General features: G+C 40.7%; 1 long non-coding RNA gene across 2 annotated transcripts in view; it reads left to right on the top strand.

Annotated features, from left to right (window-relative positions):
- LOC138845910 (uncharacterized) overlaps positions 1-23,827 on the top strand; it is a 132,235-nt gene that overhangs the window by 38,953 nt on the left and 69,455 nt on the right. Inside the window, exon 1 of one of the 2 annotated variants that reach the window (XR_016222808.1) lies at positions 16,225-16,306. The exons of the other annotated variant lie outside the window; for it this stretch is intronic. This is a non-coding gene — a long non-coding RNA (uncharacterized LOC138845910). Of the gene's footprint in view, positions 1-16,224; positions 16,307-23,827 lie in introns of those variants that run through there. 2 annotated transcript variants of the gene reach the window in all.

Here is a 23,827-nt window from a genome sequence, read left to right as displayed (position 1 = left end):
AAATGTTCTCTGCTCTGGACACTACTATTTTAAGCAGTTGAACTGCAAGGAAAGAAATAGACAAATGGAGAATCCAGTGATGTTTTGTGGTGATGAATAACCACTGTGATTTGTAGGCTGTTGTCGATGAAAAATTGATTTCTATTTTTAACAGCTTTATTGAGATATAATTCACATATCATAGAACTCACTCATTTGAAGTGTACATTTCAGTGGCTTTGATTGCAGAGTTGTGTACTCATAACTACAAATCAAATTTATGTTATATATTCATTATTCTCAAAAGGAAAATCACACCCCTCACTTGTACCCATTAATCCTTCTAGCTCCACCAATGCTAGGTGAGCGCTAATCATTCTGTCCTCAAACATTTGCAAGTTTTGGATATTTCCCATAAATGAACCAAATGATAGATGGGCATTTGTGGCTGACTTCGCTCATTTGGAATAATGTGTCAAGATTGGTTCATGTTGTGGTATGTGTTCTTTCTGTTGTTAAATAATACTCCATTGCATGAGTATGCCCCACTTTATTCATTCATCAATTACAGACATTTTGGATTGTTTAATTTTTGACCATCATGACTAATGTTGCTATGAACATAATGTATAAGATTTGTACATCCATGCATTCATATCTCTTGGCTCTACATTAATACATAGTAGTAGAATTGTTAGATCATATGGTGGCTGTATTTTTAAACTTTGAGGCACTGCCAGACTGTATTCTCAAATGACTGTACCATTTTACATTCCCACCAGCAGTGTGTGAGCCTTCCGCCTTCTTCACATTCTTGTTAACGCTTTTTATTATTCAACTTCTTAAAAAGTGACATAAAATTGCACATATTTATAGGTACCATGTGATTTTTCAGTACAAGTATACATTGTCTAATGTTCAAACAGAATATTTGTCTTCTCAATTACCACTTCTTGGTAGTGAAAATATTTAAAATCTCTTTAGTTTTTTTGAACTTTAGAGTACAATCTCATTATCTTGCAGTCAGTTTTAACACTACAGCAGAACTTACTGCTGTCTGATTTGCCTTACTACTTAGTACCTCTATCTCTCCTGCTACTCTCTCTAACCTCTAATAACCATTATTGCAATCTCAACTTCTGGGAGATCAACTTTTAAAATTCCACATGTGAGTGAGATCATGTATTTGTCTTTCTTTTCTTGGATTATTTCAGTTAACTTACTGATATTTAGTTCCATCAATGTTGTGACACATGACAAGATTTCATCCATTTTATGGCTGAATGGTTTTCTTTATGTGTACCGAATTCTCTTTACCCATTAATCTATTGACAGACATTTCTGTTAATTCCATTTCTTGGCTGCTGGGAATAGTGCTGCAGTAAACCTGAGAGTGCAGAGTTCTTTTCAGACTGATTTCATTTTCCCTGGATGTATTTATCCAGTAGTGAGTTTGCTAGATCATATGGTCATGCTATTTTAAATTTGCTTTAGGAACTTCTGCACTATTTTCCACAATGCCTATACTAATTGATATTCCTATCGACAGTGTACGAATGTTCCCTTTTCTCTACATCCTCTCTGGCATTTGTTATCTTCACTCTTGTTGACAGTAGCCAATCAAACTTTGGTGAGGTGGTATGTCATTGTGGTTTTGATTTGCATTTCCTTTATGGTTAGTGATATTGAATATTTTTTCATGTACCCCTTGGCCATTTGTGTGTTTTCATTTGAGAATTTTTTATTTTGATCTATTGCCTTTGTTACATCAGATTGGTTTTTGAGTTTCTAATATATTCTGTTTTTTTTTTTAAGGAAAACACTTTTGTAAAGGTTTATTTATGTGAAAGGTAGAGTTGCAGAGAGAATGAGAGTTGGAGAAAAAGAGAGAGAGAGGGAGAGAGAGCAAGTGAGAGAGAGATCTTCTATCCCCTGGTTCACTCCCCAAATGGCTGCAGTGCCAGCACAGGACCAGGATGAAGCCAGGAGCCAGGAACTTCTTCAGGTCTCCCACATGGATGGCAGGGGCCCAAATATTTGGGCCATCTTCCACCGCTTTACCAGGCACATTAGCAGGAACTGGCTTAGAAGTGGAGCAGCTGGGACTCCAACTGGTCCCCATGTGGGTTGCTGGTGTCGCAGGTGACAGCTGAACCCACTGTTCCACATTGCTGGCCCCCATTCTGGTTATTAACCTCTTATCAGATACTTAGCCTGAAGACACTGTTTGCCATTCTGCAGGTTGCATCTTCACTCTGTTGACCACTTTGCTGTACAATATCCTTTAGTTCTATGTAATTCCATTTTTATCTATTTTTGCTTCTGTTTCCTGTGCTTTGGGGATCTTATCCAAAATTCCTTACCCATTCCAACTTCCTGAATCATTTATCCTATGTTTTCTTTTACCAGGTTTATGGTTTCAGATCTTAGAGTTAGGTCTTTAATCTATTTTGAGCTGATCTTTGTACATGGTGAGAGATATGGGTCTAGTTTCTTCTGCATGTGAGCATTCAATTTTCCTATCACTATTTATTGAAAAAAATAGTCCTTTCTATAATATGTGTTATTTAAAAATAATTTATTTTCATATATGTGTATTTTTCTAGACTTTTTTTTTTGCATTGATCAATGTATGCACACCTAAAGATTTATTTTATTTGTTTGAAAGGCTAAGTTAGAGAGAGGGAGGGAGGGAGAGAGAGAGAGATAGACAGGGGGAGAGAGATCTTCCATCTGCTAGTTCACTCCCCATGTGGCTGCAACTACTGGGTAGTTTAATGCCATTTACTTTGCTCTTGTTCAACTGCTTCAGAAATTTGGGGCTTTTCTTTGGTTCCATATGTATTTTAGTAGCTTTTTTCCACAATTCTGCAAAAAAAAAAGTCATTGATATTATGACATGGATTGCATTGTATCTGCAGATTTCTTGGGATAGTACAGAGATTTTAAGAGAGTCCATTGTTTTAGTTCATGAACACAGGCTGTCTTTCCATTTCTTGGTGTCCTCTTCAATTTCTTTCCTCAACATTATGTAGTTTTCAATGTAGAGATATTTCACTTCTTTGGTTAAATTTATTCCTAAGTATTTTTTATAGCTTTTTAGTTAACTGATTTGTATTTAAGAGACAAGAAGATACACACACACACACACACACACACACACGGAGTGGGAAAAAAGAGAGAGACAGAGTCCAAAACTCATTCTACTCAATCCTACACTGTAAGACGTCTACTGTGAAGTCTGCTGCCAGTGGAATTGAAAATGCTTACGTATTATTTCTTTCTCTTGTCTTGTAGCCTTTTGGCTCCTGTTCTTGTCTTTCGACGTTGAGACGTATTATAAAACATCTTGTATACTTGACTGAGTTTAATATCACTGATGACCTTTGATCTTTTTCTGCCTGGATATTTGTATTATCCTGTAGGATTGGAGAAATTTTCAGTTATTAGCTATTTGAATTAGTTTTCTACCACTTTCGCATTCTCAGGTCTCTCTTGAACTTCAATAACCCAAATATTTGTTCTTTTAATGCTGTCCCAACATTTCTGTATGTTTTCTTTGTTCCTCTGAATTCCTTTATTCTCTGTTCACTATGTACTTTAAAATGGTTTTTGAGTTCACTGATTCTTTTTCATGTTTGATCTATTCCCCTATTGATGTCTTCTATCACATTTTTCATTTTCTTTGTGTACTTTTCAGCTCAATGTTTTGTTTTTCAAAATTACTACAAATCTCATCTTTCTCAGATAAAGTATTATCTGTTTTGTAGAAGTTCATTGAGTTTCTTTAAAATAGCTATTCAAAATACTCAGTTTGTATGTATCTATTTTGTTGTTGTTGTTGATTGCGGGCACCTCTTTTGTTAGTAGATGAGATCATCGTCACCTGAATATTATTGAAGGCATATGGCAATGTTTGTGCATCAAAGGATGAGATAGCTTCCATTCTTCATAATCTGGCTTTGTGTAGTTAATGTTTATCATCCCAGAAATTCTAAGCAGATGACTTATTTTCTCTGCCATCTTTTGTCACTGGACTGTGTCGGCACTAGCTAGCCAGATTTGCCAGGTGTCTGCAGTTTGTGTGTTGTCATTGAGCATATTGGGGTGCTTCCAGGCCCAAACTTGTCCCAATCCATAGTTGATGTGTTGTTCAGCATGAACTAGGAAGTGGCTAGAAAGGCTAATCCATCCACATGGGTGTGGGATAGGTCCAGGCTCCTCACACATAGTCACTCTCCTGTGGTCAGGAGTCCTGGGATTCTGCTTTGCTCTGGGACTAACTGTGTTGAGACCAGCCCTGGGCTCTTAAGCATTGGATTGACACCCACCTACCTGTTTTTCCAAGCAGACAGTTACTCTTTTGGTATTGTGCTGCCTGGGTTTGAGGGAAAGTTGGGAGTAGGCCATGGTCCCATGGCTACCAACTCTGTAATTCTGGGTGACAGCTAGAAGCCACGGCCCACCAAGACGACCATAGCAGTGACAGGACCAAGATCTACATTGCTATGGCTGCTTCCTGCTATGGTGTTACTTGTGGCCTAAGACCACCGTAGCTTGTGGTAGTATGCTGGTTGGAAGGAAAGCCCATCTGACTGGGGCCACAGGTCTCCACCTGACAATGGGATAGGTCCAGAGGCTCCATCTGCAGGAACTGACTTGGAACTATGGTTGCTAGAATACAGTGGTATTAGGTTTCATTTTCCTGGCATTGATTTCCAAGGCCAATTCCTGTGTTTACTTTTCTGTTTTATCCTCTGGTAGATGGAGTCTTTTTCCATGCTGTGCTGCCTGAATTTGGGAAAAGAGTGGTAGAGGTAGTTCCTTGGTTAACAGGCTTGGTATGCGGGGACCGGCTCAGGAGCAGGGGCCATTGGGAGGACCTGCCCACTCCAAGTCTGAGGCTTAGACTTAATTTCTTCTTCCTGACCCCAAGCAGGAGACATTTGTCTCTACACCATGTTGCTTAGAGTTGGGTGAACACATTGTCTTGAACAATTCTATTTTTCCGCCTTCTTCAATCCGTATTTTCTTATTATTTTGCTATAATCAAGCTCTGAGATCTCTTCTTGGTTTCCTTAGCTCTTATGAAGGTAGTTTCACATGTAAATTGTTCAAATTGATGCTCCTGTCAGAGAGATAATCATTGAAATTTCTTACCTCTCTGACTTTTTGATTATAACCTTTCTAGTGGGTGTGAAGTAGTGTCGTCATTGTGGTTTTGACCTGAGTTTCCCTGATCGCTAATGATGTTGAGCACCTTTTCACGTTTGCCAGCCACTTATATATCTTTGGCAAAGAAATGTCTAGTGTTATTTTTAATTTTACTGTTGAGTTATTAGAATTCTTTATATGTTCTAGATCTAAATCCCTCATCAGATTTTCCAAAGTTTCACTCATTCCATGGCTTATCTTTCCACTCTCTTGATGGACCCCTTGAAGGATGATTTCTAACAGCCTGTTTTGGAGTGTATCTAATATGGGGCTTCTGGAAACAAAGCTTATGCACAGATATTTATTGGAATGTGATCCCAGGGAGCAGGAGTGAGAGACAAGGAGACTGAATCAGGGAAGGAGGAAGACAGCAGACGGTGATGAATCAGCTGCTCGTCTGGGTGACTGATACTTGAACCCTGCTGGAACTTTCTGAGGGGCATTATAAAAATGTGTTTCAGATCTGTTCATTCACAGGACAAAGCATAAGATGACTTAGGCATCCATTCCCATTTATCCATTTGTCAAGGGTATTCCCAAGGACATGTACTTCTGGGATGTGCATGAAGTATCCCAAGCTGGTTTCTGATGACACCCGTGCTGCATGTTGGCTGAGTCCTGTAGCAGCAAGCATGGGGTATTTCCTTTAGACCCCGGGTGCACAACTGTCCGGTGGTACCTGCACTAAGCTGGTTGAACCACCTTTGAACTTGTCATTACAGCAGTGATTGGAGTAAGAGGGATGACCAAGAAGATTCGAAATGTTACACAGGAAACATCCATTCTAACAGGCAACCAAAGTATTAGAAGTTTATGAAAAGAAAAGAAATAACCCAGTAAAGACAGAAATTTCTAAAACTCTGTGGTGATTAAGGTGATGTAAGCTAGCATTAGGGAAAATTTGTGGGAATAATATGGTTCATTTGAATGGTAATTAGCAGTTCATCTTTTTGAAAAGTCTCGTTTGGTCCTCATGGTAACTCTGAGGTAGTCTTTATCAGTTGCTTTTCTTAGGATGAGCAAACGGAGGCTCAGAGAGGATGAAATTTCCTGCTCAAGGCTACACCATGAATTTTGCTGCTGTTGAATATTCAAAGGTTGGTGAGAGAAATATGGATGTGTCTCTGTCCAAGTTAAACATACTCTACCCATTCCTCCAGGTCAGTGGTTTTAAGTATCAGTGTGGGGGCCAAACAGCCAAGTTGATGACTAATGTAGGCAGACAGAAAAGGGATGATGTTGAAGGCAGTGGCTGCTCTCTAGTTCCCAGTGGCTTCCTCCTGTGGAATCCCAGCCCAGTGGTGCTGGTTCTACCAACCAAAACACACCCTGGACTTGAGTCTTATGGGAAATCTCCTAATTTTAATGTTATGGGAAAAACTCTCCAAACCTAATAGACCAGTGAAAATATATCAGTGGGTCTATTTTCTGTCCATTTGTGGCCTCCACTCCAAAGGCTTTAAGTTGCCATTAGGGATCTGTGTCCCTAACACATGAGTTAGTCTATTCCCTAAAACTGGTTTTATAGCATTGAGATTTGGGGACAGTGTATTTTCAGGCTTGCGTTGACAAGCATGATGCACATGATAAGAAGCTTATTCTTGCATTTAGTCTAAGGCTACTTGGAGAGCATTGTTCACTGCATTTGTCCTTACTAGAAAAACTCAACAGGAAAAGTTTCTCTCTGGATTCAGCAGAAGTTATAGTAGCACATTTTATGAAAACATTTGTTTTAGTCTTATGGACTCTATAAATCCTGTAACTGACCATGGTTTTTCACTCACCTTACTTGCTTGAGAGTTGAGAACCAAATTTGTGACCTCGAATATAAAGTTTTAAAGTGGTAATGACACATAAATACTGATCTTACAGTGATTTTAGTTCATTTCCTGCCTCTTAGGTAATTTTTACCCCCTTATTTTTGAAAATAATCTAGTTTGGAGTGTTTTAGAAAGATTTTTTTTAAAAATTATTTTTTGACAGGCAGAGTGGACAGTGAGAGAGAGAGACAGAGAGAAAGGTCTTCCTTTGCCGTTGGTTCACCCTCCAATGGCCGCCACGGCCAGCATGCTGTGGCTGGTGCACCGCGCTGATCTGATGGCAGGAGCCAGGTGCTTTTCCTGGTCTCCCATGGGGTGCAGGGCCCAAGCACCTGGGCCATCCTCCACTGCACTCCCTGGCCACAGCAGAGAGCTGGCCTGGAAGAAGGGCAACCGGGACAGAATCCGGTGCCCCGACCGGGACTAGAACCCGGTGTGTCGGCGCCACAAGGCGGAGGATTAGCCTACTGAGCCGCGGCGCCGGCCCTAGTTTGGAGTGTTTTAAAACTGCCACACACACACACACACACACACACACGATCTAGTATAAATGGCACACCTAGTAAATGTTAGAATCAAAATCTAGACCCAGAGCTTCAACTCCAGGTCCAGTCTTCTATCCTTGATGATAGCGTCTGCAGCCTTTGCAACTAAGACAAGTTGGAAAGTTGCATTGAAAATTATGTGCAGTTGGTTATTGCAGTATAGTGCCATTGATTTTTTTAAAAAATACATGCTTCTAGTAAAAAATTGATCGCAGCATAGTGGTGAGTAGAATAGTGGCTACCCGAAGCTGAGAGTGGTGGTGGAGAGGAGAGATGATGGTCACTGGGTACAGAGTTACAGCTGGATACAAGGAATAACTTTATAATGTTCTATAGCCAGAAGGATGAATACAGTTGGCAGCATTTAACTGCATTTCAAAGTCACTAGTGGAGAGGATTTTGAAGGTTTCTAACACAAAGTAGTGATAAATGCTTAAGGTGATAATTATAACAGTTACTCTGCTGTAATCATTACACAGTGCATATATGTATTGAAATATCACACTGTATCTAAATATCTGTACAGTGTCAATTAAAAATTTAAAAATTAGAAAAACTATCCTTGATGTGTGTGTCTGTATACTACATATAGGGGTGGACATGGAGCTTCAAAAGGGGTCAGAGGGTTGCTTGAAATTGATAACTTTGTTAACACAATCACAGCAGGGCTGTAAAAATGTGGCTCTGGGCTTAATGAAAATTAACATCTTCCTACTCTCAGTTTCAGGCCATTTAAACTTATTTGGATTGAAATTGTGCTCATGAGAAAGTGCTGACTGTGCACCTGTATTAGAGTCCGTTCTAGTTCTTTGTTTGCCTGGAACCAGATGTGATGCTCAGGGGAAGGCAAGCTAACAATGGCAAAACCTTCTCAGGCCAGGCAAGCTGTGCAGCTGGAATACAGCAGAGCTCGCCTGCTAGGCAGCAGAGTTGCTAAAGGACTTAAGACACCACACTTGCCCTCACATTCTTCTTTCAAGTTTTTGAAAACTCATTGCACAACTCTAAAGGAGCACCAAAAATGTTTTTGCCTAACCCATTATTATATTGTTAACTTACCATTCTAAAACCCATTCTATTTCTTATTTTCTTTTACCTTTGGGCATTTAATTATATCTAAAACCATAGGGCTATGAAAGCTTTGCAGAGGTCGTTAGTTTAGTCTTCTGCTACCAGCAAGACTATATTTTTTTTTTTTTAGCATTTCCAGAACAGTAAATTTTATAATCTCCTTTTAAACACCTTTTGCCACTTGACTGGTTCTTGCTTTAAACATAGCCTGCATTCCTCCAGCTGTTTCTTGAGTACAGTTCTAAGTGAGGAAGAAGAAAAAATGCCTGATCTGTATGACTTTTCTAAAGCCTCCTCTGAGACTAACAGGCGGTTCTTGGTGTGGTGCAGGGTCTCGGGGCACCACCATCAGTCGTGCACAGGAGAAGGACCCATGGCAGGACTGAGGACTGTAATGTTCTCCAGCACTGGAGCCATGAGGCTCTTCTAACACTTGAGGAAGGACTGCTCATGGTGGGAGTTGGAGTGTAGAGGGTTAAGCTGCTTCCTGTGATGCCTGCATCCCATATGGGAGCACCAGTGAGGGTCCAGTCCCCCTTACTCCACTTCTCGTCCAGCTATGTGCTAATGCACCTGGGAAGCAGCAGATCATGTTCAAGTACTTGAGTCCCTGCTACCCACAAGGAGACCCAGATGGAGTTCTCGGCCCCTCCTGTAGCTGATCCAGCCCTGGTGGTTGTGCTCCTTTGGGGAGTGAATCAGTGAATGAAAGATCGCTCTCTCCCTCTCTTTCTCTCTCATTGCCACTCTGCCTTTCAAATACATCAGTCTTAAAAAACGAAGCACCTCTGGATGCTGCAGGCCAGTGAGCCTCAGACTTCGCAGCAGAGTTTGCTAATTTACATAGCATTTATCTAGCTTTTCTCCTGAGAAACCAGACGTTATAGACTTGAAATTGTTGAAACTGGACATTGGAATTCATAGAAACACTGGTGTGTGCCAGTGTTTGAGATCTGTGGCATTAGATAATTTTGAATCTTATTCCTAAATTTCTTTTCTTTTTTTTTAAAAATAATTTATTTGAAAGTCAATGTTCCAGAGAGAGAGAGCTTGAGATCTTGCATATGCTGGTTTGCTTCCCAAGTGGCTGCAACGGCCAGAGCTAAGCCAGGCTGAAGCCATGAGCTTCTTCCAGGTCTCCCATGTGGATTCATGAGCCCAAGTACTTGGACCATTTTCCACAATTTTCCCAGGCCATTAGTAGAGGGCTAGATCAGAAATGGGGCAGCTGGGACATGAACTGGCACCCTTTGGGGATGCTGGCATGATAGGCGGTGGCTTAATGCTCCCATGCAAACCACTGGCCGCTTAATCCTAAATTTCAAATAACTTAGTTTCTCATTGCTTGCAGTCAACACTTCAACGTCTTAAGTATTGCATTTGATATTTAAAAGATATTCATAAAATATTAAACATTACATAAGCATGTGCATAATATAAGTCTTGGTAACTTGGAGCAAATTTTTTATATATACTAAAAAAAGCTATGTTTCACTTTCATGGGTAATTTTGTGCAATAAATTAAAATGAAATGAAAACACACAACAAAGTATGGAGGATAACGTAACAACCAAATAACCAGCACCTGGATTTTTTTTTTTTTTTTGACAGGCAGAGTGGACAGTGAGAGAGAGAGACAGAGAGAAAGGTCTTCCTTTGCCGTTGGTTCACCCTCCAATGGCCGCCGCTGCAGCCGGCGCACCGCGCTGATCCGATGGCAGGAGCCAGGATCCAGGTGCTTTTCCTGGTCTCCCATGGGGTGCAGGGCCCAAGCACCTGGGCCATCCTCCACTGCACTCCCTGGCCATAGCAGAGAGCTGGCCTGGAAGAGGGGCAACCGGGACAGAATCCGGCGCCCCAACCGGGACTAGAACCCGGTGTGCCGGCGCCGCAAGGTGGAGGATTAGCCTATTGAGCCACAGCACCGGCTCAGCACCTGGATTTAATAGCTGTTGTCATATTACTATATTTGTTCCACATTTCCTTTGTTTTAAATAATATGTTATAGATAAATAATATTTAGATTCTAACCTAATTTATATAACCCACTCATGTTTTTGTATGCCAATTCTTAGTGCATTTAATTTTAATTATCATTGAATTTAAAGGTTTTTAGTTGTATTTTTAAATTTAATTTTTGAATATAGTAATAGATTACTATTCAGAAATTGGAGTGTTAAAAGTCACACAGTGGAAAATCTCTCTTCTGACAACTGACTTCCCAAAGTTAACCACTGCTTTGTAGTTATTTTGTTTATTTCAGAGTTTCCTTATGCATGTGCAAACGCTTGTATGAATATTTCACTGGATTTTTTTTTTCAGTTTTTCATTTGATTTTTTTTTAACTTTTATTTAGTAAATATAAATTTCCAAAGTACAGTTTATGGATTACAATGGATTTCCCCCCCATAACTTCCCTCCCACTTGCACCCCTCTCATCTCCTGCTCCCTCTCCCATTCCATTCACATCAAGATACATTTTCAATTATCTTTATATACAGAAGTTTGATTCAGTATATATTAAGTAAAGATTTCATCAGTTTGCACCCACACAGAAACACACAGTGTAAAATACTGTTTCAGTACTAGTTATAGCATTACTTCACATTGGACAACACATTAAGGACAGATCCCACATGAGGAGTAAGTACACAGTGATTCCTGTTGTTGACGTAACAATTTGACAGTCTTGTTTATGGCGTCAGTAATCTCCCTAAGCTCTTGTCATGAGTTGCCAAGGCTATGGAAGCCTTTTGAGTTCGCTGACTTTGATCTTATTCAGACAGGGTCTTACTCAAAGTGGAAGTTCCCTCCTCCCTTCAGAGAAAGGTACCTCCTTCTTTGATGGCTCCGTTCTTTCCACTGGGATCTCACTCACAGAGATCTTTCATTTAGGTCTTCTTCTTTTTTTTTTTTTTTTTTCCCCAGGGTGTCTTGGCTTTCCATGCCTGAAATACTCTCATGGGCTCTTCAGCCAGATCTGAATGCCTTAAGGGCTGATTCTGAGGCCAGAGTGCTATTTAGGACATCTGCCATTCTATGAGTCTGCTGTGTATCCCGCTTCCCATGTTGGATCGTTCTCTACCTTTTTGATTCTATCAGTTAGTATTAGCAGACAGTAGTCTTGTTTGTGTGATCCCTTTGACTCTTAGACCTATCAGTGTGATCAATTGTGAACCGAAGTTGATCACTTGGACTAGTGAGATGGCATTGGTACATGCCACCTTGATGGGATTGTATTGGAATCCCCTGGCACGTTTCTAACTCCACCATTTGGGGCAAGTCCGATTGAGCATGTCCCAAATTGTACATCTTTTCCCTCTCTTATTCCCACTCTTATATTTAACAGGGATCACTTTTCAGTTAAAATTTAAACACCTAAGAATAATTGTGTGTTAATTACAGAGTTCAACCAATAGTAGTAGAACAAAAAAAAAATACTAAGTTGGATAAAGTATTACATTGTACATCAACAGTCAGGAAAAGAGCTGTTCAAGTCACTGTTTCTCATAGTGTCCATTTCACTTCAACAGGTTTCCACTTTGGTGCTCAGTTAGTTGTCATCGATCAGGGAGAACATATGATATTTGTCCCTTTGGCACTGGCTTAATTCACTCTGCATAATATTTTCCAGATTCCTCCATCTTGTTGCAAATGACCAGGTTTCATTGTTTTTGACTGCTGTATAGTATTCTATAGAGTACATATCCCATAATTTCTTTATCCACTCTACTGTTGATGGGCATTTGGGTTGGTTCCGGGTCTTAGCTATTGTGAATTGAGCTGCAATAAACATTAAGGGGCAGACTGCTTTTTTGTTTGCCAATTTAATTTTCTTTGGGTAAATTCCAAGGAGTGGGATGGCTGGGTTGTACGGTAGGGTTATATTCAGGTTTCTGAGGAATCTCCAAACTGGCTTCCATAGTGGCTTCACCAGTTTGCATTCCCACCAACAGTGGGTTAGTGTCCCTTTTTCCCCACATCCTCTCCAGCATCTGTTGTTGGTAGATTTCTGTATGTGAGCCATTCTAACCGGGGTGAGGTGAAACCTCATTTGGTTTTGATTTGCATTTCCCTGATTGCTAGTGACCTTGAACATTTTTTCATGTGTCTGTTGGCCATTTGGATTTCCTCTTTTGAAAAATGTCTATTGAGGTCCTTGGCCCATCTCTTAAGTGGGTTCTTTGTTTTGTTGTTGTGGAGTTTCTTGGTCTCTTTGTAGATTCTGGTTATCAACCCTTTATCTGTTGCATAGTTTGCAAATATGTTTTCCCATTCTGTCAGTTGCCTCTTCACTTTCCTGACTGTTTCTTTTGCAGTACAGAAACTTCTCAATTTGATGCAATTCCAAATGTTAATTTTGGCTTTGACTGCCTGTGCTTCCAGGGTCTTTTCCAAGAAGTCATTGCGGGTACCTATATCTTCAAGGGTTTCTCCAATGTTCTCTAATAACTTGATGGTGTCAGTAGTTTAAGTCTTTAATCCATGTTGAGTGGATTTTTGTGTAATGTGTAAGGTAGGGGTCTTGCTTCATGATGCTGTACACGGAAATCAATTTTCCCAGCACCATTTATTGAATAGACTGTCCTTACTCCAGGGATTGATTTTGGATCCTTGATCAAATATTAGTTGGCTGTAGATGTTTGGGTTGATTTCTGGTTTTCAATTCTATTCCATTGGTCTATCCATCTGTTTCTCTACCAGTAACATGCAGTTTTGATAACAGCTGCCCTGTAGTATGTCCTGAAATCTGGTGTTGTGATGCCTCCAGCTTTGTTTTTGTTGTACAAGATTGCTTTAGCTATTTGAGGTCTCCTGTGTCTCCATATGAATTTCAGCATCATTTTTTCCAGATCTGAGAAGAGGGTCTTCAGTATCTTGATTGGTATTGCATTGAATCTATAAGTTGTTTTTGGGAGAATGGACATTTTGATGATATTGATTCTTCCAATCCATGAGCATGGAAGATTTTTCCATTTTTTGGTATCCTCTTCTATTTCTTTCTTTAAAGTTTTGTAATTTTCATCGTAGAGATCTTTAACGTCATTGGTTATGTTTATTCCAAGGTATTTGATTGATTTTGTAGCTATTGTGAATGGGATTGATCTTAGCAGTTCTTTCTCAGTTGTGGCATTGCCTGTGTATACAAAGGCTGTTGATTTTTGTGCATTGTTTTTATATCCTGCCACTTTGCCAAACTCTTCTATGAGTTCCAATAGTCTCTTAGTAGAGTTCTTTGGATCCCCTAAATAAAGAATCATATCGTCTGTAAAGAGGGATAATTTAACTTCTTCCTTCCCAATTTGTATCCCTTTAATTTCTTTTTCTTGCCTGATGGCTCTGGCTAAAACTTCCAGAACTATACTGAGTAGCAGTGGTGAGAGTGGGCATCCCTGTCTTGTGCCAGATCTCAGAGGAAATGCTTCCAACTTTTCCCCATTCAATAGGATGCTGGCCGTGGGTTTTTCATAAATTGCTTTGATTGTATTGAGGAATATTCCTTCCATACCCAGTTTGCTTAGATTTTTCATCATGAAAGGGTGTTGTATGTTATTGAATGCTTTCTCTGCATCTATTAAGATAATCATATGTTTTTTCTTCTGTAGTCTGTTAATGTGGTGAATCACATTGATTGATTTGCGAACGTTGAACCATCCTTGCATACCAGGAATGTAATTCCTGTTGAATTGATCCCTTAATCATTATATAGTGCTCCTCTTTGTCTCTCTTAACAGTTTTTGTGGTAAAGTTTATGTTGTCCGATATTAAGATGGCTACACCTGCTCTCTATTCATTTCTGTTGGCATGGCTTTCACTTTCAGTCTGTATGTATCTTTGTTGGAAAGATGTGTTTCTTGTAAGCAGCAAATGGAAAGGTTTTGTTCCTTAACCCAGTCAGCCAATTGGTGTCTTTTAGCTGGACAGTTCAGGCCATTAACGTTCAATGTGACTATTGATAAGTAGTAACTTTGCCCTGCCATTTGCCAAAGATATTTTCTAATATATGTTTTGAACTTCCTGTGATCTTTTGCTGTGAGGTTTCCTTCCTTTACCTTCTTTCATATTGATGACCGTGTTTCTGTGTTTCTGTGTGTAACACATCTTTAAGCATCTTTTCCAGGGCTGGACAAGTGGCAACAAATTCTTTCCATTTCTGTTTGCTGTGAAAGGTCTTTATTTCACCTTCATTCACAAATGAGAGCTTTGCAGGATATAATATGCTGGGCTGGCAGTTTTTCTCTTAGTACCTGGGCTATATCTCACCATTCCCTCCTAGCTTGTAGGGTTTCTGATGAGAAGTCAGCTGTGAGTCTCATTGGAGATCCTCTGAGAGTACTCTGATGTTTCTCTCTTGCACATTTTAGGATCTTTTCTTTATGTTTCACTGTGGTGAGTTTAATTACAACATGTCGTGGTGAGGATCTCTTTTGGTCCTGTTTATTAGGGGTTCTATGAGTTTCCTGTACTAGGATGTCTCTGTCCTTCTCCAAACCTGGGAAATTTTCTGCTATTATCTCACTAAAAAGGCATTCTAATCCTTTCTCTCTCTCCATGCCTTCAGGAACTCCTAGAACCCGAATGTTGGGTTTTTTAATAAAATCCTGTAGTTTCCTGACAATATGTTTTAGATTTCTACTTTCCTCTTCTTTTCTTTGGTTTGACTGTATCCTTTCCTGTGCCCTGTCTTCTAAGTCTGATATTCTCTCTTCTGCTTCACCCATTCTGTTTTTATGGCTCTCTAATGTGTTTGTCATTTGATCTATTGAATTCTTCATTTCATTATGATTTCTCGTCACTATCACATTTTCATGTTCTACTAGTTGTTTCATTTCATTTTGATTCCTCCTTAATATTTCATTTTCACGAGAGAGATTTTCTATCTTGTCCATTAAGGATTTCTGTAGTTCAAGAATTTGTTTTTGAGAACTTCTTAATGTTCTTATCAATTTTTTGAAATCGGCTTCTTGCATTTCTTCTATCTCATCATCTTCATAATCTTGAATTCTGGTGTCTTTTTCATTTGAGGGTGTCATAGTGTCTTCCTTGTTCTTGTTACCTTGGTTTTTGCATTTGTTGTTTGGCATATTGGAGATATTCTTTGGTTTCTTCGCTGTGGTGTTTTTTCTTGTTATACTATGACTCTAGATTAAGTAAACGGTCTGCTTTTGATGCATCCTTAGAGGCTGTGATGGGTGTGGCCAGAGAGCTCTGTTTGGTTCTTCAGGGTTAAGGGTGTGCCAAAGTGACTCACCCAGGTTGTCTCTCGCTCTCTCTCTCTCTCTCTTTTTTTTTTTTGACTCAGTTGGGAAGTAATTCCGCACAGCTGAGTGCAATTGAGGGTAGTTGATGTATGAAATGTGGCTCCTGTGGGTATTCATCTGCTTTCTCTACCCCAGGGACCGCACAAAGGGTTTATGCAGCCCTCAGTGTGGTCTCAAATATCTCCACAGTCTCTCACCGGGTTACCAAGGTTACCGAGTTTGTGTACTCGGTGAGTTCTCTCGCCCACCCTCAGATTTTCACAATCTCAGTTCATTAGCTCCACACTTTCACTAGGTCCTAACCTCCTGTTATTTATCCCCACCAGAGTAGGTTTTTTCTGCTTGGCTGATGGTGGGTACCACTTTACGTATGTTCAAAATGGTGCCTGCTCTTTGTCTTGCTCGGCTTTGTAAGGTGAGTGGAGAGAGAGGCTAGTGTCCATGCTGGTTCCCCTTATTAGTTTTTTTCTCTCCTCTAGTCAGCCTGGTGAGCTTTCCCCAGTGGGGCTTTCATTCCCTCTAGGCTCTTTCTGCCTTTCCCTGCCAATGTCTCGGGTTACCGAGGTTTTTGTCTCACCTCCCCTTCCAGTGCTGGAGCGCAGACTCCGCGGCTGTCCTCCACGCCATGGGCGTCCTTGCTCTCCCCGTAGGTTCTTCATGTCACATCCACTAGATTCGGGAGAGTTTCCTCTGCAATTTTTCCCCAAGCCTTTTCCTGAGACTACAGTAACTCCACTTTTATTAAACTATCCTTTCCCGGACTATCAGTGTGCGCCCTCACTTTCACCGTCTTGCCATTTGATCTTTTCTATTTCACTGGATTTTTAACCACCTTTCCCTAACACTGCAGAGTTAGCTTACACATTCACTCTCCTGTGTCTTGACTTACTTTTCACTTAAGAGTGCAGCTTGGAAATGTTTTTTTAATGGTAATAGAAAATCCTCTTACAATGTGTTCTACAATGTGTTCAATTGCACATGTGAGTTATAATTCTATTGGTGGATTTTGGATTGATTTTAAACCCTTGCTATAGTGTTACCGATGATATTGATACTAGTCATTTCAAATGTGTGATAGTGAAAGTGTTTCCACTTAAAATTTTATAGATATTGTCCTTCTTGGCTGTTGTGCTAATTTACTCAGACACGTAGTGTCTGTTTGCCCAGTCTTACGGATTTAAGATCAAATTTTGAAGTTTTATCAACCCAATAAGTGATACAATTTTCTCGATGTCCTTTTGTCTTAATATTCTGTTTCTGTAAATTGAGCACAGTGAGCATCTGTCCGTATCTTTTGACCATTTTTACATTGAGTTCTCTTGCTCATCCATTCATAACAGTTTTTGGTGTATTCTACGTAGGTTATTCTTGGTCTTAAATGAGCTGAAAATATTTTTTTATGATTATCCATTTGCCTTTCTGTCTTATAATTTTATCACTCCAGTAGTTTAAAAATTTGTGTAACTTATCAGTTCATGAATATTCTGAATTTTCAGAGTGAAAGGACCTTGTAATGGAGCAATCCCATATCTTCTACTTTTATTTGCCTCACTAAGAATATTTAAATCATTGTTCCATTACAAAGGAGGTGGGAGCTATATATTCAACTTATTTTTTCATATAGCTGCTTAACTTCCTGAAGTGATTCTTATTGCTTGTTTAGCCTCCTCCTCCACCCCCCTTGGAATGAATTTGTCATATAGTGAATTACCATGAGCAATTGGCTATACCCTGGGTTTCCTTTTCTACAGCACTTGTCTGTTTATGTACCAATACAATGTGGCTTTGTGCATAGACATTCAATAAAATATTTAGATATTGGTAGTAATAATTCCTCCATTGATCTTTCTAGTTAGTGTTTTCCAGATTATTTGATTATTTTTGTGAACTCTATAATCAACTCATCTAGCTATTATTTTGATATTTTGAGTTGGGCTAGTTTATAAATTACTTGAAGGGGAATTAAGATTCTGATATTGAATCTCCTAACAGAACTCAGCACATTTTCCACGTGTTCATATCTTCTTTCCTGTCCTTTATTAGTATTATCAAGCTTTCTTCATAATGGGCTTGTGTATTTTAGGGTACTTAAATGAGGCATTTTAATCTGTAGTTTATCATTTTCAGTGTTGTACATATGACCTCTTCTTCCATGCTATTTTCTTCCTGCATCTGCGATGCATATCATTGTCATTTATTGAATTTTTAGTTATAATAATAACAGACCGCAGCCAGAGCTTGCTTTATTGTGTTCTGTATTTATTTACTTACTTACTTTTTTTATCTCCTCGGTAGTGCTAAAAACTTTTTCACATAGTCTTTTTCAGCTCTCAGGACTGTTGGAGTCTATGCTGTCCCTCCAGGCACTTTCTGTCCTGTTGATTTAATTTTTTTTTTTTAATTTTGAGTTCCCCACCAGCTGGGCTGCATCTTCCTCCCAGGAGCCCCTGGAACCCATGGTTGTGAGAATGTTCACAGAGGAGTCCATGGGTACCGTCTGCCAGTGCCTTCAGGTGCTCAGCGACGGTGAAGAGGCCGGTGTCTTGCTTTCTTGTCTTCAGGACCCCTTCCCATGTCACTAGTGTGGACTGAGACCCTGAATACCTGGCATTCAGTGTCTCATGAGCTTCTTTCTGTTTCCCCTCTTGGCCTTGGACAGATGGCACATCTTCCTGCTGTCTCCCAGGGCTTTTCTAATTCTCTTTTCATGGAGGCGACAGCTCTTCAACACTTGCAGCATTATGCAGGGGGCTCCATTCCAGCTCCTCGGTGTACTGCAGGCACAGGTCAATCTTCCTCTACCTGCGGGAGCTGAGTGTTAACACTCTGTGCTCTGTCGTGAGCCTTGGGCCTAGAGCTTCTCCCAGGAATCTCAAAACTGATGAGGCAAGATTGTCGAAAGAAAAAATAAAATGAGGCTGCAGCACTCAGAAATATCAGAAAAGAATAATCAGGTGAATGTGGAGAAGTTTGTCCCTTCTTACAGGAAACTGGATAGATGGACTTTGGTGTTTTTTCCCCAAATGAATGCTGCAGAATGTTTATTGTTGTTTTTTCAATTTGTGCCCTTGTTTTAAGTAAAAGATGATCAGGTCTGCATTTTCTTCTCTCACCTTCATTCCTTCTTATGTCAGAAGCTAATTATCCAGTCTGTGTAATTATTACCAGCACACGGAGTCACAGGGCCTGCAAGAGGTTCACAATTACATAGGGGCTTTTAGCAATGTACACAGTGTGGGCTTGGAGCCAGTCTGAGAGGCACTGAAGGCCATTATCATCTGTCTGTAAAATGCCTTGCCCTGTGCTTGCTGTCGGCGGAACAGTGGGCTCCAGGAAAGCCACACATTCCTGGTGCAGTGATTGGTCAGGCAGCTCTGGGTACTTTGTATACCCTGTTCTCTAGCTGCAGTCTGTCGTGCGCTTATTGGCTTCCTCTTGTGGGACGTCGGGCAGGTTTTCCTCTGGTTCCAGAGCACCACTGTCCTCTTCAAGCTGCCCATGCCCTTGAGAGCGTTTCCTCGCCATAAATCCATCTTCACAGCAGATGATGTGAGTGTGTTCCAAGTCCGTGGGTGCCGCATCCCGGTCTGCAGGGGCGGTCCTTGCTGGGTGGTGTTAAGGTTTGCTTGTTCTTTTTCTTTGCTTTCCCGTGGGTCCAAGGACTGAAGACGTGGATGCCATCCAACAGCTGAGCATCCTGCATGGTCCTCTTTTCTTTCTCTGCCCTCCTCTAATCCTAGCGCTTCACTCCTTCTCCCCCAAGAAGTATCCGTGCACAGAGTCCTCCAAGCCTTTGGAGATACCTTTTTTTTTTTTTTTCATGGTCTTTGGTGGAGTGTTTCCAACTTTTATGAGAACTATTTGGCTGTGCAAAGAAGTCTTTTAAATTATGGAAGCCTCTTGGCAGTGATGTGAGATAACTGGATAACATCTTCTCAGAAGGGAAGGACAACTGCACTGAGCCTGCTTAGAGAGACAGATGGCATCGTGCAGCGGCTGACAAGGCACTACGGGCAGCCTCCGATTACTCAGTGATGGGAGCCACGAGGGGAGGCTGGGGTTGTGTTGACGTTCCAGATGCCGTCATTCCTTGCTTCGTGCAATTGCTCGTTAGGCCACAGACCCTGAGGGCACACCGTACACTTGTGTTACGACATGGCAAGAAACACATGAGTTACTCCTGCCTTGGGATGCCTTGCCTAGATTCTGGAAACTAACTCTGTGGCCACACTTAGTGACAGCTGAGATGGGCTACTCAGGAGACGGCCTTTGCAGTCTGGGTTAAGGTAACATTCTTTTCCCTCCAGACAAGATGGCCCCATGCAGAGGAGCAGGTAAGAGCGATTCCATTTGCACTGTGCCCTGCCTGTGGAAGCAGTCTTGGGGGCTCGCGAGCCTCCGCAGGGATGTCTCTGGGAGAGAATGTGCTGAGGATGGCGAAGCAGTGCCTCATGGCTCCCTGGGCTGCCTGTGCTGATGTGTTGAAAAGACGCTTCTCTCCTAGGAAGGCAACTCCCGGAGAGGAGCCTCCTTGCAGCAGCTAAGAATGGGCCCTCTTCCAGGCCAGCTCTCTGCTGTGGCCCGGGAGGGCAGTGGAGGATGGCCCAAGTGCTTGGGCCCCTGTGCCCGCATGGGAGACCAGGATAAGTACCTGGCTCCTGGCTTCAGATAGGCGCAGCGCCGGCATAGTGGCCATTTGGGGGTGAACCAACGGAAGGAAGACCTTTCTCTCTGTCTCTCTCACTGTCTGTAACTCTACCTGTCGAATAAAAAAAATATAAAAAATACTTGTGAATTACTGTGAAGTACTATAGTTGGTTAGCTATCCTATCCTCGACCTAGGTTCATTCGGTTAGGTTTTCTAGAAAGCACTACACAAGTCGTCTGCTGCTGTTTGAGTGGGACAGTTCCCCCCACCCTTCCGTATTGATTAGTTTGCCTATGATGCAGAGCCTTTAACGAGAGGATGCAGAAATCCTTTAGCACGAACAAGGAATGCCAGCTAAGTAGAATTTGGGCCATACAAGTGTTCACGCACACAGGTCCGGCCCACGGTTCTGCTCGTCTTTTTGCCGATGTGACAGTTCAGCTCTATTAGGACGCCTTTCCCCAAATCTAGATTCACTTTCCTGAATGCAGCCCTATCCTATCCTTTGCTACAGCACTGGAAGTGAGGAATTTTTGAATTTATTTTCGTGAATACTTCTCATTGTCTCACGTCAGTGGATCTGCTCTTATGCTGTGGCGAGAATATGGGTGGTGCAGAAAGAGGGAGAGGCTGTGAGAATTTGTTCTTCATGGAGACTTGAAGAATTTAAGCTTCCTTGAGTTACTGTAGTGCAGTGTCTTTAATATTCTCAATTTCCATATTTCAGAAACTTCTTATAAAATGGAACCACATTGGCTTTAATGCATTTCTCAAACTTAGTTGGGATAGTTGTCATGTAAGAGCATATACTTTGGAACCATGAATAACTGGGTTCCAATGCGGGCTCAGCTGTGACAATCTTTGTGTTTTGGGGCAAATTCTGTAATGTCATCATAAAATGAGGATAATAATAATAATAGAAAATTCATAGATTTTTCTGAAAGATTAAATAGAATATAAGAGCCGCAGAGTCTGAGCGCCAGTGCGGGAAGGGGAGTCGATGTGACACAGACACAAGCGGGGAGAGGAGGGACGCCCACGGCTCCGAGTCCACACATTGGCGCTGGAAGCGGAGCCTTGCAGTATTACTTACCTCCTGAATAAAAAATAAAATAAAATAAAAATGAATAAATAAATAAATAGAGATTTACCACGCATAACCTTTGCACACCTGTAACCCTGAGAACCAAGCAGAGCTCTCAGGCCACACCCATCTCAAGCCTCCAAGGCTCCTCCAACAGCAGGCAGTCCACTTAACACAGACATAGTATAAAAAAAAAAACCTCACAGTGAGGGAAAAAGAATTAACCATGCCAAGCAATAAACACAGAAATCGAGGGAACAAGATCAACGATGACACTATGACGCCTCCAAATAAACAAAACACCCCAAGCCAAGATTATGAAGATGATGAGATAGAAGAAATGCAAGATGCAGATTTCAAAAAATTTATGATAAGAACATTTAGAAGTTTTCAAAAGCAAATCCTTGAACTACAGAAATCCTTATTGGACAGGATTGAAAATCTCTCTCGTGAAAATGAAATTTTAAGGAAGAATCAAAATGAAACGCAGAAACTAGTAGAACAGGAAAGTGTGATAGTGAAGAGAAATCAAAATGAAATGAAGAGCTCAATAGATCAAATGACAAACACATTAGAGAGCCTTAAAAACAGAATGGGCGAAGCAGAAGAGAGAATATCGGACTTAGAAGACAGGGCACAGGAAACTATACAGTCAAATCAAAGAAAAGAAGAGGAAATTAGAAATCTAAAAAATATTGTTGGGAATCTACAGGATACTATTAAAAAAACCCAACATTCGGGTTCTAGGAGTTCCTGAAGGCATGGAGAGAGAGAAAGGATTGGAAGGCCTTTTTAGTGAGATACTAGCAGAGAACTTTCCAGGTTTGGAGAAGGACAGAGACATCCTAGTACAGGAAGCTCCTAGAACCCCCAGTAAACATGACCAAAAACATGATCCTCACCACGACACGTTGTAATTAAACTCACCACAGTGAAACATAAAGAAAAGATCCTAAAATGTGCAAGAGAGAGACATCAGATTACTCTCAGAGGATCTCCAATCAGACTCACAGCAGACTTCTCATCAGAAGCACTACAAGCTAGGAGGGAATGGCGAGACATAGCACAGGTGCTAAGAGAGAAAAATTTCCAGCCCAGAATATTATATCCTGCTAAGCTCTCATTTGTGAATGAAGGTGAAATAAAGACCTTTCATAGCAAACAGAAATTGAAAGACTTTGTGGCCACTCGTCCGGCCCTACAAAAGATACTTAAAGATGTGTTACACACAGAAACACAGAAACACGGCCATCAATATGAAAGAAGGGAAAGGAAGAACACCTACCAGTAAAAGAGCATGGGAAGCTCAAAGCATATATTAGAACTTATCTTTGGCAAATGGCAGGGCAAAGTCACTATGTATCAATAGTCACATTAAACGTGAATGGACTTAACTCTTCAGTTAAAAGACACCGATGGGCAGACTGGCTTAAGGAACAACACCCAACTATTTGTTGCCCACAAGAAACACATCCCTCTAACAAAGATGCATGCAGACTGAAAGTGAAAGGATGGAAAAAGATATTCCATGCCAACAAAAACCAAAAAAAAGCAGGTGTAGCCATATTAATATCAGACAAAATAAACTTTAATACAAAAACTGTTAAGAGAGACAAAGAGGGGCACTATATAGTCATTAAGGGTTCAATTCAACAGGAAGACGTAACTATTATAAATGTATATGCACCTAATTACAGGGCACCGGTCTATTTAAAAGATATGTTAAGGGACTTAAAGGGAGACTTAGATTCCAATACAATAGTACTGTGGGGACTTCAATACTCCACTCTCAGAAATAGATAGATCATCCGGACAGAAGATCAACAAGGAAACAGCAGATTTAATCGACACTATTGCCCAAATGGATCTAACAGATATCTAAAGAACTTTCAATCCTACATCTAAAGACTTTACGTTCTTCTCAGCAGTGCATGAACCTTCTCTAGGATTGATCACATACTAGGTCATAAAGTAAGTCTTAGCAAATTTAAAAGAATTAGAATCATACCATGCAGCTTCTCAGACAACAGCGGAATGAAGCTGGAAATTAGCAACTCAGGAAACCCCAGAAAGTATGCAAACACAAGGAGACTGAACAACATGCTCCTGAATGAACACTGGGTCATTCAAGAAATCAAAAGAGAAATCAGAAACTTTCTGGAAGTAAATGAGGATAACAACACAACATATCAAAACTTATGGGA

Source organism: Oryctolagus cuniculus, chromosome 16 (genome assembly GCF_051225735.1).
Source record: "Oryctolagus cuniculus isolate XC-2025 breed Fujian yellow rabbit chromosome 16, ASM5122573v1, whole genome shotgun sequence".
NCBI classification, from domain to species: domain Eukaryota; kingdom Metazoa; phylum Chordata; class Mammalia; order Lagomorpha; family Leporidae; genus Oryctolagus; species Oryctolagus cuniculus.
This window is presented reverse-complemented; position numbering and strand designations above follow the sequence as displayed.